Source organism: Girardinichthys multiradiatus, chromosome 9, assembly GCF_021462225.1.
Source record: "Girardinichthys multiradiatus isolate DD_20200921_A chromosome 9, DD_fGirMul_XY1, whole genome shotgun sequence".
Lineage (NCBI taxonomy): Eukaryota > Metazoa > Chordata > Actinopteri > Cyprinodontiformes > Goodeidae > Girardinichthys > Girardinichthys multiradiatus.
Window position 1 is genome coordinate 42,156,020 of NC_061802.1, and position 16,849 is coordinate 42,172,868.

The window sequence follows — 16,849 nt, forward strand, 5'->3', positions numbered from 1 at the left end:
AGCCAATATCCACGAATGAAAAAAATATGAAACATTGATGAACCTTCCAAAGAGACGCCAAAATTACTCCAAGAGCACATCGACAACTCATCTAGGAGGTCACAAATCACTGCAGACCTCACTTGCCTTAGTTAGGGTCTGTGTTCACGATTCAGCACAAGAAAGATACTGAAACCACTGCTAACTAAAAAGAACACAAAAGCCTGTCTCATGTTTGCTAATAAACATTTCGATGATCCCCAAGACCATCAGGAAAATATTCTTTGTATTACTAAGACAAAAGTGGAACTTTTTGGAAGGTGTTTCTCTATTATAAAACTAACAAAGCACTTCAGAAATGAACATCATACTAGCGTGACACAATGTGATGGTAATGCGATGGTCTGGGCCTGTTTAGCTGCTACAGGACCTGGACGACTTGCATGCAACCTTAAAGTCTGCTCTTTTGTTGGAAATCCTAAGGGACAATATATGGTGATTACTTCATGACTTTAAAATAAAGGTTTTGATTTGACCTAGTCAAAGTCTGGAGCTATATCCATCCAGTGGTTGACTTAAAAATGGCAATGCTTGAAAAGCCATCTATTGTGACTGAGTTAAAATAATGCTGCAAAGATGAGTGTGCCAGAATTCCTCCACAGCGATGTAAAACGCTCATTGCCGGTTATTACAAGTAATGGTAGTTTTTTTCCACAACTATTTATATGGTTTAGGGGGAATTGCTTTTTCAAGTAGGGCCACGTTGTTATGAACAGCTGTTTTCCTTTAATATAAAAATATCATCATTTAAAAACAGATTTTTGTATTCACGCAGGTCATTTTTATCTAATATTATTAGATATTATTATTATTATTATTATTATTATTATTCATGATCTGAAACAAAAATGGGAAAACAGAAGATATCTGTAAGAAGCCAAAAACTGTATAGCAGGTTTTATGTGTATGCTTTTATAAATGAAGTAGATGGATCTGATAACATGCACTCTCAATTTTACATGGTGAAGAGAACACAGTAAGCTGCTATGGTGCAAGGAAGGCTTCCATGTCCACAGGCAGAACATGGCATGTTGTGCTCACTGAAATTCAGAAATTTATGTTCACACAAAACATTAAAGATCAATTTTTTAATACTGCTCCTTCTTTGAATGGCACTTTGAATTTCAAATGAAGGATGACAGCCTTAGCATCCATATTAGCAGCAATGAAAAAACATGTCAGTCAGTGAAGCAACATGGCTCAATAGTTTTGTTTTAAGAATTTTTGGGCAAGTTCCGAAGAAACCATGAATTGCATATAAACAAGATATTGGTTTCTTAGTAAAGTTAAATTATTGTTTGAGAAATTTCTTCTGTCAAGAAAACTAGACATGATTACATTCCTCTTTTTCTTAACCTTAATGAAAAACGTAAGAATACATTAGTATTTTTCTTAGAAGAGATTTTAGTCAGTGCGACCGACTCTAAGTTCAAGTGCCATGAAAACGTTATTTCAAGCACAAGTTATACTGACCATTAAACATGTATTCCTCTATGAAAACAACATTGCAATATGTCTGTTTTTACATTTGAGTTTGCATCCACTGTTAAGTCATCACCAATCTGTCTGCACTCTTTTTCGCTCATTCTGTTTACTGTTTGCTGTCATTATCTTTGCTGATTGGTGGGGACTGATTAACAGCTTTGATTACCACACTTACACACACTCAAACACACAACATTTTTTTGTGTTTTAATTAAAACCCAGCTCCCCTCACCTCTGGCTGCATTGTGTTGGAGTCTAATGAAAATGAATGAAGCACATCCCTCAGGGTAAGAGCACTCCACATAAGATTATAATTGTTGAGATGAAATTCTCCAAAACCAGCTTTCAGCAAAGCAAACGCTCAGACGGGAGCTAGATGCTGTGTTCTCTCGTGCAAAGAACACATGCATAATTTTATTTTATTGTTGCATTATTAATTTACACTTTTAAATCATAAAGGCCTCTGTTGGAGTTTCGGACAAAGTCCCATTTTCATAGATTGTTTTTCTCGCCCTTGCCTCATTAATAATTTAAAAATATTTTTATCAACCAAGAACTGTCACAAAAAAGGAAAAGAAAATCGGTTCCAAAAGAGCATTTTGTTAAAAAAAAACTCCATTTCAACAATTCTCCATTCTTATGGAATCCTTTTCTTTACAACCAAGAGATTATGATAAGGAGACCAGGAAGAAAACATGCAGAATTATAACTGCAGTCCCAATGCAAGCTCATCTGCAGTGTATCGGCTTGTCTCTACAATTATAGCACATATGGGAAAACATTAGTGTGAGCGCGGGAGGCCTTGGGATGTTAATGGGAGGCTGAACTCTCCCTGTTCCTTGCTCTCTGGGTGCGAGTGTTGATGTGGGCCCTCTGATTGTCAATTGAGAGTTGTTTACATTTCTTCAGAAGCTCCATTTGGTTTCCCCCGACAAGGTGGAATAAGTGACTTGGCCATGATGGATGATGGCACCTGTCCTAATGGTGGCTCAAACTGTGCCCACTAGTGCAAGATACATTGATAAATTGACAACAGTTGGGACATGGTCTGCTGGCAGGCAGAATGAGGCTACGAGGACATCCAACTGCTCCTCATCTTAATGCTATGGAACAATGTGAGAGTCTCCAAACAGCTGGAAGGAAGGAACGAGTGCTGAGACGGGGCTTTAGGAATAACGTTTGATCCTTGTTGAAGATGAATATTTTCAGTTTAACAGTTTTCAACATAAAACAAATAATCAGGCAAAAGTTTATTTTATTTTTTTTGCAGGGGGGGGGTGAAAGATTACACAAAATTATACATAAATATCACATATTTATTTTAAATTCCTCCAGATTTCATCTGTAGCTCACCTACAGTTAATGTAGGACCTGCAGACCTGTTCCAACATGACTGTGTTCAAGTGCACAAGGTCCATAAAGACATGAATGAGCGAAGCCCAATCTCTCTCAATAGAACAGCTTTGGAATGTATTAGAGAGGAAACTGTGAGCCTGGTCTATCCGTCAGTGGTTGACCTCACAAATGTGCTTCTGAAAGAATGGTCAAAAATTCCTAAAAACACACTTCAAACCTTGTGGATGGCCCAGGAAAGATAAAAAAAGTTATAGGCACACAGGGTGGGCCGACATCATCCTATGCAATATGAATGGGATGTCACACAATTCTGGTGTGTTTCAAGGCAGGAGTGAGAATACTTTTGGCTATACAGTACTCGTGCTCGTACCTGGTCTTCCGCTTTACCCAGGACCGGGTCGCGGGGGTAGCAGACACCCAGACGTCCCTCTCCCTAGACACCACCTCCAGCTCCTCCGGGGGAAGCCCAGGTGTTCTCAGGCCAGCCGAGAGACATAGTCCCTTCAGCGTGTCCTGTGCTGTCCCTTGGGGCTCCTCCCGATGGGACGTGCCTGTAAACACCTCCCGAGGAAGGCGTCCAGGAGGCATTCGGTATAGGTGCCCGAGCCACCTCATCTGGCTCCTCTCGATGTGGAGGATCAGTGGCTCTACTCCAAGTCCCTCCCAGATGGCTGAGCTCCTCACCCTATCTCTAAGAGAGTGCCCGGCCACCCTATGGAGGAAGCTCATTTCAGCCGCTTCTATCCCCAATCTTGTTCTTTCGGTCATGATCCAAAGTTCATGGCCATAAGTGAGGGTAGGAACGTAGACCGGCCGGTAAATCGAGAGCTTCGCTTTTCAGCTCAGCTCTCTCTTCACCACAATGGACCGACACAGCGCCCCCATTACTGCGGCAGCCGCAACGATCTGTTTGTCGATCTTCTGCTCCATTCTTTCCACACTCGTGAACAAGAACCCGAGATACTTGAACTCCTCCACTTGAGGCAGGACCTCCCCTCCAACCTCAAGAGGACAAGCCACCTTTATCCGATCGAGAACCATGGCCTCGGATTCGGAGGAGCTGATCTTCATCCCAGCCGCTTCACACTTGAACCGCCCCAGCGCATCCTGTAGGTCTTGGCTAGAGGGGGCCAGCAGGACCACGTCATCTGCAAAAAGAAGAGAAGAAATCCACTGGTCCCCAAACCAGACCCCTCCGGCCCTTGGCTGCGCCTAGAAATCCTGTCCATAAAAGTTATGAACAGGACCAGTGACAAAGGGCAGCCCTGCCAGAGTCCAATATGCACTGGGAACAGGTCAGACTTAGTGCCGGAGATGTGGACCAAACTCCTGCTTCGCTTGTACAGAGACCGGATGGCCTCTAATAAAGTGCCCCCAATTCCATACTCCTGGAGCACCCTCCGCAAAGCACCACGAGGGACACAGTCAAATGCCTTCTCCAGGTCCACAAAACACATGTGGACCGGTTGGGCAAACTCCCTTGAACCCTCGAGTACCCTGTAGAGGGTATAGAGCTGGTCCAGTGTTCCACAGCCGGGACAAAAACTGCTCCTCCTGAAGCCAAGGTTCGACTATCGGCTGGACTCTCCTCTTCAATATCCTGGCATAGGCCTTACCAGGGGGGCAGAGGAGTGTTGTTGGAACACGCCCTCCGGTCACCCTTCTTATGAAGGGGGACCACCTCCGGCCTAGTGTGTCCTGCTGCCAAGTGCACTGATGGACACCCTTATGCTTGCACATGGTGTTCATTATGGACAATCCGTGACTAGCACAGAAGTCCAATAAAAAAACACCACTGGGATTCAGATCGGGGAGGCCATTCCTCCCGATCACGCCTCTCCAGGTGTCACTGTAATAACATATGGGCGTTGAAGTCCCCCAGAAGAATAATGGAGTCCGCGGGAGGGGCACTATCCAGCACCCCCGACAGGGACTCCAAGAAGGCTGGGTACTGTGCACTACCGCTTAGCCGGTAGGCCGAAACGACAGTCATCAATATGAATGGGATAAATGGTAAATGGACTGAACTTATATAGCGCTTTTCCAGTCATACAGACTGCTCAAAGTGCTTTACACTAGAGCCACATTCACCCAATTGCACTCACTAACACTCACACATTCATACACCGATCGGTAGGCAACTTGTGGCAGGAGGAAGCTGGAATCGAACCCACAACCTTCTGATTGCAAGACAACTACTTTTCCTACTGAGCCACAGTTGCCTCAGTTGTCACACAATTCTGGTGTGTTTCAAGGCAGGAGTGGGAATACTTTTGGCTATACAGTGTAATTTAAAACCAAATCTTGCTGTATTTTAACAGGAAAACTCAGTATGTTAGATTCCTTTTGAGTCCAGATTTTGTCTAGTATAAATTAAGCAAAGCAATTCATTTCCACCAAACTTAGTTAAGATTTGCAAATAATTGTCCCAGAAACTCCTAAAACTATGGCTTTAAACCAATCACACCACTCACATTTTATGATAACCTACATTAGTTATTTGTGCCTGAGATAAAACCAAAATCTTTCTGGGCATTTTCCCTACTTTCTGTTTAGCGACAGTGTCACTAGGGTTTCCATAACAATCAGCAATGCGGTTGGGACCACAGCCATGGATTTCAACATTAAACTCCGGTACGGAGCTTTCTGGAACTTTCAAAATAAAGTGCATTAACCTTCTTCCGGCACAGCCAGAAAACAGGATAACTGCGGACTTTCTGTGACGCCACTACCCAAATAAAAGCACAGCTGTTGCTTCATCCGTCCTCTTCCACACGGCCTTTCAGAGGGACCAGATAGGGGAGACAAAGCGCGCTGATGTCTCTTTGCTGGAAAACAGACATTAACTCTTCAACTGGATCCAAGGATGTCATACAATCATCGATCATATGCAAAGTTAAGTACGAATGAAATACTGTCTGTGTATCCGGTATTTTCATTCATGAACGGGGGTAATTAAGGTACAAGCATTGCTTGACTGTCTCTCCGAGCCCTGTAGGAGCAAACGGTGTTCGAGAGATACCCCCTGCAAAAACGCGGTCTCCCAGTCTGGAAGAAGACAGCAGAGACCGCAACAGACAGGACGGGCCACCCAACTACAGCTCTGGAGCTAACCCTTTTGTTCAGAGCGAACCCACCTTTAACCCCCCGCGAAGCTACCGAGCTAACCGCTTGTTGACTGTGGATACCTTCTTCAAACTTCGCCCTTGGACAACGTTTCCTCACCACGGTTCATGAGGTTAAGTGTTATGGGCAGAGACAGATTTAGAATGAAATGATCTAAACGTTTTTCATTTTATGAAGTTTGTTTGTGTGAAACTCGGCTACCTTAGTGCTAGCAGGCTATCTGCAGCACACGTGCCGGTTTGTGTTCTTTGTATGTTTTTAAAGTTAAGACAAACTTTATTTAAAGGGTGATTTTTAAACAGAACATTGATCATAACTCGCCATCTGCGCTTATGCATTTTAACCCTTATTTTAACCGAGGTATTTTCAAGATATGTGTTTGTTTCACATTTTTATTTAAAAACAACCTGATTTGTTTCCATTGTGTCCCATATAATCACTGCCCGCTCCACCTAACCTGAGAATGAGTCTAAAGGAAAAAACGACAGAAAGTGGCTATTTGCGCACACATTGCATCACAACAGCGCAACTACGCGCATAGGCTCAGGCGGACTGGCAATTTGTCCATTCTGGTGAAGTCCAGAACGGCTGTTCAGTACAGGAGCATTGGCCTGCCTCGTTAATTACCAAAAGAATTACACTGAGCGCATCAAACAAGGCTGCAATAGGGAACACGGCTCATTTCAGAGCAGTCGCAGAGCCAACCAGAGTGGTAGACAAGCTAGCGCTAATCACTGATTTACCCAGCAAGACATGAGGTGAAGGTTCATTAATGAGCATCATTAGAGTCATAATGAGGGACTTTCACCTATACTACAGGTAAAGTTAAATGGCCTGGTTGTGATAGAAAACAGTAGGAACCCTCTCTGTAAGCTTCTAGCTTGATCTGCATCATGATGTGAAATATATCTGATCCTTTACCTTAGTCAAAATCAAAGCATTAAATCCTAACGTAGCTAAACACATTAAAAGGTCCTTCAGTTCACCACATTGCATCTCATTGCTGCAGCCGATCCTAAAGTCTAGTTCTACATGTAGACAGAAACAGGTGTCGCTTAATAAACCAGGAAAATATCTCCTGCTTCCAGAAAGCGTAGAAAGGGCAAAAGTAAGCCTCCCTCTTCTCTTTCATATCCTCTGATCCTAAATATTCAGCTCTGGGCTGTTTAAAGGTTCAGAATTAATAAGAAATAAATCTTTGCAATTAATCACAGGTGGACCATTAATTAGTTAACGGTTTTATTTTGTGAATAATACATGTAATATGTAATATTATATAAACCAAACTCATTAAACGAGGATACAGTTTTACTCAATGCAATACCTACATACCACTTTATGTATACATTTATTAATAACTGTAATATTAGTACTGATAACAGGACAAAAGATGAGAGTCCAAGAAAGGTCCAGGATGAGGCTCCAAGTTCTATTTTAAATACCTTTTTTTCTACAGAAAGTGTTTAATAGCAAAGACTGAACTAATGGTTCAGTGGAGAACAACAGACTAAGTTGAATGAAGGGCTGGAAAGATGGTGGTAAAACAACAGGTTCATTAAAGAAGGAACATATTTTAATGAAATGTTGGGGCAGCTCAGCCTAATTAAAATAAATAAATGTGGTTTCTGGGTCTAACCACTCCATCAAAATCTAAGAAAATAATTTTTATACCAGTTTTGTTTTTAGAAATGTAAGAAAGAGAGAAAGAAAAAGTGAGTGAGAGAGTAAAAAGTCATTTTTATAGATGACAAAAGAAGTACATTTGTTGAGCCACAGTAAACAGTTTCTTGATTTTTAAGAAAAACTTTAGTTCGACGGACTGAGCAGGAAGTGTTTTCTAAATATCACAAAATGTGTCATTATCTGCTTTAGCCAAATGTTTATATCCGTTGTAAACTGTTTCTCGTCATGCTTCATGTCAACTACTAACAAAAAATTAAAACCAAGTCAAATTATTGTGAAGCTTTTTTGTTTGATTCCCAATAATTTACATTCAGTGAAAACCCAGCCAAGGCAGAGAGCTGCCACAACATGTCCTCTGTTACTTAACTTTAAGTGACTAAACTGGGGCGCTGTCTGAGGAAAATTTAACTATTTAGTGCCTGGGCTAAAGACCCCAATGGTTCAAAACCTAAAAATGCCCCTTGTGGTGCCTCTGCTTCATAAGTTAATTTGTTTCACAATGGCGCTCTAAACTGAAATTATTTATATGTGGAATCCATTTCCTCATTGAAATGAATTGAAATTACAATTAATCCATTCTAGACCCCCAGAAACACCACAATGCAGCTTTTATGAATATGAAGGTGCTCTAAAAATGTAACGTATTTCGTTCTGTGTTAGAAAAAAGATGATGTAAAAGTAAGCCTTTTATTAATTGCTGAACCGATGTTGAACAGAAAAACTGCAGAGTAAATACAAAGAAACTGGAAAGTTAAATAAAAACAGTAAAAGCTTTTGAATAAATTTCTAAAACAGGAATGCCAACTTTGGCTGACTTTTTTTTAAACAAAAATAGATGATTTAATAAGTAAATAACTAGGCTCAAAGCTTAACCCTCCCAGTGCTAGAGCCAAAGTTACCCCCTTGTTGATCCTAAGTCAATCTTGGCATAGGTGATGTTTACTACATTATACAAATAGACAATATATATTTTTACACACAACCATCTCTCAGTTTTACAGAGAATTATATTTGTTGACGTCAAAGGTCAGAGGAGAATAGGCAAACTGGTTTGAGATGATAGAAAGGCAACAGTAGTTAAAAAAAAAAACAAAGCACTCATTACAAGCAAGGTATAATGAATACCATCGCTGAATGCAGAACACATCAAAATTTGAAACAGGTAAGTTACAGGAGCAGAAGAACATACGGGGTGATATTCCTGTCAGCTAAGAACATGCACCATTTTGCCCACGCATACAAAAACTGTAAGGTAACAGAATGGCAGAATATTGCCTGGTGTGATAAGTTTCAATTTTAGTTGCAACACTGAGATGTTAGGGTCAGAAATATAGCCTATACAACATGAGAGCTATGGAGCCATCCTTTAAGGCTGGTGGCAGTGCTGTAAGGGTGTGGCAGATAGTTTTGTCACACGTTTGGCTCCTTTATTACAGACTGATTATTGTTTAAGGTTGACAGACAATCTGAGTATTGTTGCTGGCCACAGTGTATCCATTGTCTGATAGTTACTTCCAGCATGTAATGGAGGGATCCAGTAGTGAGCAATGAGCACCAGTGAGTTTAAATACAGAGACAGGGTATGGAAATTACCAATAAACCAGAGGAGCCAATCAGATGAAAGGTGGAGCAGCTGTGGCAGAGGGAATGCAGAGCAACTGAAGGAGGGAGGCTAACCAACACAGATGAGCTGGATCACAGAGAAATTCTGGGAAGTATCTAACAGAAATCTAAGAAAAATAACTCCAGATGTATATAGAACAAACTAAACAGCGAAGAAATTCAAAATGTCAAAGTCAAAATGCATACATACAATTTTTGCAATTGACATAAAAGTTAGAAAATCTGCCAGTGCAATTAAAACTGTTGTCTACTTGTTCTGCAAAAGGACAAATTCAGTTTTGCCACACAAGTGTGACCCCAACCAGCTGAGTCCAGGAAAACCTTGAGGGGATACATTCCACATATTTATAATTATAGTTCACTTTTCTGCTAAGGCTGTAAAAAGCTTTTATTTGAAATAATTTTGTACAGTTTGAACTTCATCGAAAACTATTGTCTGATATTTTAAGCACCAGCAAAATGATAAGCTGGCAAGAAAAACCCTGAAGAAAATAGTATAACTACTGAAAGCAAACTTTTCATAGTGGAACATATAGTAACACAAGGTAAATGCTCTAAATGGCATAAATTATGCAAGGTAACTTACAGTTAGTGATACACATTACAATGTACTTTTGATATGTTTTACATATCACTAGTGAACTAGTGATGTTACTTTCTCAACAGCTGATTGGACAAACTTCTTTGTTGAAAGAAAACAGAAATCAACATGTTCATATATGAAGTGTTTTGCTTTCTTAGACATAATAGCTTGAATATATTCTTTGGTATTGATGGAGAAGTCTGACAGGTATATTACCACGAATAACTTTTTTCTGTATAAAAATGACCAAGTTTTGAGTAACAGTGATGAACAGGTTACTATTTTTTAAAGACCAGAATGCAACTGTTTAACTGTGCCTAGAAGTAAGTTCAATGTAATTAAACGTTTCAGAAGCTGCTGTGGTCCCAAAGAGGGCAGTAACTAGATCATCCTATTAATGAGGTTCTGCACAAATTATTGTTAGAACTAAAAGTAGAGCACTTCATAAAAAGACTTCGAAACACAAACCATGAAACCGTAGGGAAACACATTTAAAATTGGTCAGACCCACAAGTCCTCAACACATCTCCACAACGATGCAACATTACAGCTCCTACAAAATTAAGACCTAAAGGATACCCTACAGATTTAAAAACAAGAGCTACCAACAAACTCTTTTTAGCTGTCATTATGTTGTTGGCAATGCTCAAAACATCTGCTTTACCTAGAAGATCAACAATTGAGGTAGACCCCTTGATGAGTGCATGAACTCATAAAGTCAAAATCTTTCAACAAAAAACACTTCAGAGGAATCTGGTTTTCTGTTTCTGTTTTTTGGTAAACACTAATTATGAAGCTAAGATTTAAACCAGTGGATTAACACGACCTCAGAGGCATTTATTAATAAGTGTGTGAATGTCACATTATTTGTATCAAAGGTTTGCTTGTTGTTTTTAATCGGCAGTGTGAGCAGTTTTGACATTTTATGAAATAATCCACGTAAAACTATGTTAATTATTTAATTCCTTCCATTTTCCATGTGATTGTCAAAAGTGGGTACCAGCTCTAATGTTTCCACAGTCCATCTAACATTGTGTTTTGTTTTTGAATAACAGCAAGGAGCCCATTTTAAATTGTCTTTAGGCATCTTGTCACAGGCATCTACAGCAGCTTTTCACGGAGACACAAATTGTCATTTATTTAGTAGAATTTATGAAAGCTACCAAAGAAAATACAGAGAAACAGCAAACACTGCTTCAGCAACAGCTGGAGAGCAATGCTTAAGTACCATCAACTAGGTGATTCCCAAAGAGTGATTAGTTAAAAACTTGGCACTCGGCTAATGATCAACTGAGGGATAATTTCACTCTCAGGTACTGCAACAGATTTTCACTGAATTTTTTTTATGTTCACTAAAAACATGATTTTCACATGTTTTTTTTTCTGCTGCAGAACAAAATGTAGTTTAAGTCAGATTTATCTTATTTGACCGTCCATTTTCTTTACAAACACCCAGCGCAGGATCTACTGTCCCTATCAAGTGCAAGGCAAGCATGGTTAAATACAAGCAGGCTACTGCTAAAAGTTTTAATTATACTGGTTTAAATTCCAAAGAAAATGCCAATGTTGTTAGAGTTGTGCTGCCCTTCTCGCACCTGTTGCAACAGACTGCTGGTCAGATGGCTAAGAAAAACATTTCCCTTGCTTACAACAAAATTTAGCTTCTCGGGCATATTTCTGGACACGAAAAAAGGACAGTCAATAAATGTAATACATTATAAGCAATTAAATAATATATATTTCATGAAACTTTGCTACATGAAATGTCTTTGATCATCGTAGGCATACAGTGAGAACCTCATGAGAGCCACCGACTACTAAAAGAGTTCAACTGAAAATGAATAAATAAGCAGTAAAGTCCAAAGAAAAACTATGAAACCTGCTTGGCCTCAGAGGGTCTAAGGAACTATTGATTAAAATGCTCAGATAACAAGACAATTTGGCACAGATAAAGTAAAGACAAGCCTGCAGTGTGGTAAATTAAACAATGTAGAAAAGTAGATTGGGCCAAAAGTCCCCCATAGTAATGTAAAATAGTCATGTGCTATTGCAAATATTTAAATTGTGGCTGTGATTACCACCAAAGGTGGCACAACTAGTTATTGGGTTTAGGGGGCAATTGCTTTTTTACACTGGGGCCAAGGTGGTTTAGATAGCTTTTTATCTTAATAAATGAAGTTATATAAAAAATAATTTTATATTCACTCAGGTTATCGTTATCCAATAATAAAATCTGTTTGATGATCTAAAGCATTTAAGTGTAACAAAAAAGGACATAACCTGTAAGGGGCAATACTCTTTGTGGATTCAAACTAAGAAATATGAAAAGCATCAGAGAAGTAAACAAGAGTGACATATCTCAGTTTTGCGAAGCAGCACAGAATCAATCAAGCTCAGAGTGGAGGCCATTGCCTATCTCACCAATAGCTGCAGGGCCAGAGTTGTGTTGCAAAACGCCAGCCTAACAAACAACACCTAAAGGCTGATCTATTTTCTCATTTGGAAGTAATATGATGTTCTACAAACCATCTTGTGATTTAAATCAAGGTCATTAACTGTGATGTGTTGGGGGATGCAGAAATTGGGACATTAATCCTGAGGAAATAGTTATCTGCCTGAAGAGGTGTGATCTGAATGCAATACGACTGGATAGTAGGGGATGACAAATGTGACGACAAGTCTATGTTGCCAAACATTATCCCGCACAACTTTTGCACATAACTCCTGAACTATTTAAGATGTGATGGTGAGAGAAAATCTAGGGCTGTATCTCCTGTTCCCATGGGCCTCATTTTCTCCATATTGCTGAAATTCTCCCTGTTTTGTGGCCCTTTTTTCAGGTGGAAGACAATAACAGCTATCTTTAGATGAATTTTGATAATGCTAAAAGTTGCTTCATTTAAATATAAAAACATAAAACATGCTTAGTTCTGTGGGTAATTTTCAGAATTTCATTTCTCGGTTTTCTTTCAGGAAGATCCCAAGCACTTGGAATTTCTTCATACTTTTATTTGCCATATATTCCTAAAAGTTTCCTTTTAAAAAAAGGCTATGATCTGGATGTACTGATTAAATAACACTTACAGTGCCCTGACTGAAACAAAATGTCAACATCTAGGTTTTAAGTTTTCAGTATGTTTTCTTCTTTTGGATCCAGAATTACAGATAGGCCCAGAAATATTTGGACAGTGACACAAGTTTTGTTATTTTAACTGTTTACGAAAACATATTCTCAATACAATTATATAATCATTATAGGATTAAAATTCTGACCCTCAGCTATAATTTGAGAGTATTCACATCCAAATTGGAGGAAGGGTTTAGGAATTACAGCTCTTTAATATGCAGCCGTCTCTTTTTCAAAGGACCAAAAGTAATTGGACAATTGACTTAGAATGCTGCAAATAAATAACAAGGCTGCATGGTCTCTTCCCTCGTTAACCTGTCAACAATTAAGCAGTTAAAAGGTCTGGAGTTGATTCCAGGTGTGGAAGAATTTGAAAGCTGTTGATGTGAACTCACAACATGCAGTCAAAGGAGCTCTAAATGGAGGTGAAACAGACCATCTTGAGGCTGAAAAAAAAGAAGAAATCCATCAGAGAGAAAGCAGAAATGTTAGGAGAGGCCACATCAACCGGTTGGTACATTCTGAGAAAAGAAAGAGTGCACTGGTGAGATGGGAACTCAAAAAGGCCTGGACATCCAAGGAAGACAACAGTGGTGGATGATCACAGAATCCTTTCCATGGTGAAGAAACATCCACTCAAGTGAAAAACACTCTCCAGGCAGTACAGGTCCTTCTCAAAATATTAGCATATTGTGATAAAGTTCATTATTTTCTATAATGTCATGATGAAAATTTAACATTCATATATTTTAGATTCATTGCACACTAACTGAAATATTTCAGGTCTTTTATTGTCTTAATACGGATGATTTTGGCATACAGCTCATGAAAACCCAAAATTCCTATCTCACAAAATTAGCATATCATTAAAAGGGTCTCTAAACGAGCTATGAACCTAATTATCTGAATCAACGAGTTAACTCTAAACACCTGCAAAAGATTCCTGAGGCCTTTAAAACTCCCAGCCTGGTTCATCACTCAAAACCCCAATCATGGGTAAGACCTGACTGCTGTCCAGAAGGCCACTATTGACACCCTCAAGCAAGAGGGTAAGACACAGAAAGAAATATCTGAACGAATAGGCTGTTCCCTGAGTGCTGTATCAAGGCACCTCAGTGGGAAGTCTGTGGGAAGGAAAAAGTGTGGCAGAAAACGCTGTACAACGAGAAGAGGTGACCGGACCCTGAGGAAGATTGTGGAGAAGGGCCGATTCCAGACCTTGGGGGACCTGCGGAAGCAGTGGACTGAGTCTGGAGTAGAAACATCCAGAGCCACCATGCACAGGCGTGTGCAGGAAATGGGCTTCAGGTGCCGCATTCCCCAGGTCAAGCCACTTTTGAACCAGAAACAGCGGCAGAAGTGCCTGACCTGGGCTACAGAGAAGCAGCACTGGACTGTTGCTCAGTGGTCCAAAGTACTTTTTTCGGATGAAAGCAAATTCTGCATGTCATTCGGAAATCAAGGTGCCAGAGTCTGGAGGAAGACTGGGGAGAAGGAAATGCCAAAATGCCAGAAGTCCAGTGTCAAGTACCCACAGTCAGTGATGGTCTGGGGTGCCGTGTCAGCTGCTGGTGTTGGTCCACTGTGTTTTACCAAGGGCAGGGTCAATGCAGCTAGCTATCAGGAGATTTTGGAGCACTTCATGCTTCCATCTGCTGAAAAGCTTTATGGAGATGAAGATTCCATTTTTCAGCACGACCTGGCACCTGCTCACAGTGCCAAAACCAATGGTAAATGGTTTACTGACCATGGTATCACTGTGCTCAATTGGCCTGCCAACTCTCCTGACCTGAACCCCATAGAGAATCTGTGGGATATTGTGAAGAGAACGTTGAGAGACTCAAGACCCAACACTCTGGATGAGCTAAAGGCCGCTATCGAAGCATCCTGGGCCTCCATAAGACCTCAGCAGTGCCACAGGCTGATTGCCTCCATGCCACGCCGCATAGAAGCAGTCATTTCTGCAAAAGGATTCCCGACCAAGTATTGAGTGCATAACTGTACATGATTATTTGAAGGTTGATGTTTTTTGTATTAAAAACACTTTTCTTTTATTGGTCGGATGAAATATGCTAATTTTGTGAGATAGGAATTTTGGGTTTTCATGAGCTGTATGCCAAAATCATCCGTATTAAGACAATAAAAGACCTGAAATATTTCAGTTAGTGTGCAATGAATCTAAAATATATGAATGTTAAATTTTAATCATGACATTATGGAAAATAATGAACTTTATCACAATATACTAATATTTTGAGAAGGACCTGTAGGTGTATCAGTATCTAAGTCTACCATAAAGAGAAGACTCCATGAGACTAAATACAAAGAATTCACCACAAGGTGCAAAACATTAATCAAAAATCAAAAATAGAAAGGCCAGAATTGACTTTGCCAAAAAACACCTGAAAAAGCCAGCCTAGTTCTGGAACAACATTCATTGGAGAGATGAGACTAAGATCAACCTGTACCAGAATGATGGGAAGAAGAAGGTTTGGAGAAGAATTGTAACAGCTCATGATCTATAGCACACCATCTTCTGTAAAACATAGTGGAGGCAGTGCAGTGGTGTGCACAGACATTTTGGGGGGCAGGTGCTAAAGTGGAAAAAAAGGGCACCTTGTGCGGCACATGCAGCTGTCGGTTGCCTTTGTAGTGTGAGATTTATTACAGGCACAACATGAACATACCATATTTTCCGCACTATAAGGCGCACCGGATTATAAGGCGCACCTTCAATGAATGGCCTATTTTAGAACTTTTTTCATATATAGAGCGCACCGGATTATAAGGCGCATAGAATAGAAGCTACTGCAGTCAAACGTTTGACTGGGGTTGCGTTATGCATCCACTAGATGGAGCTGTGCTAAAGAGAATGTCAACAAAACAGTCAGATAAGTCAGTCAGTCAAACCGTGGGGCACTAACTCCATTCACTCTCATGGTAAGGTCTCCTCTACATAGAATTCTATTAAATAGAGCCAACCGCACGTTAGGAATGCATTGGAGTCTATGAAGTTGAAGTTGAAATCAAACGTTAGTTAAAACGTGAAAGGGAACTTTTCCCTGATTCAGTAAACACGTAAAAGAAACAGTTTGATGCACTAAATCAAACGTTAGTACATTCACAATATAGTAGCGTTAACTGTTGAATTCTCTCGCTGCTGCTCTATTCCCATGTTCGACTGCGTAGCTGACAGCCTTGAGTTTGAACTCAGCATCGTAAGCGTGTCTCTTGAAAGGTGCAATTTTGGGGTCGTTATACACACACAAGTGGTGTTGGACTAGGAGTAAGCACAGTACAGATGTTTACCGCTAGTACTTCGGCGACACCCCTGACTACGGTAGCCGTAATGCTGCAAGCGGTGCGGCTTTGTAGTTTACCAGTCATACTGAAACATTTTGACAGAACGCCGTGTACAACCAGTATGGATCAACCAATTAACCAATTGATCCATATATAAGGCGCTCCGGATTACAAGGCACACTGTCATTTTTTGAGAAAATTAATGGTTTTTAAGTGCGCCTTATAGTGCGGAAAATACGGTAATTTATATGTATTACTAAGCACCCCCAAAACAAACTGTCCTGTGGGTTGAAGGGAAATGACCACCCAGGAAAAAAAAAAACTCAAAACAAGAATGCATTTGACAAAATTCTCAAGATTAATAAGGCAACAAAATTATCATGGACTGATTTAAAGTTAGATTACTGATTCACAACCTGAACTTCCTGAGTCAAATTTGAAAGTTACGTTATCCTTCATGTTTTTCTTTTCACATACTGAGCACGTGTTTGTCTTGACTATATCATTCTGTACTTTTATCACAA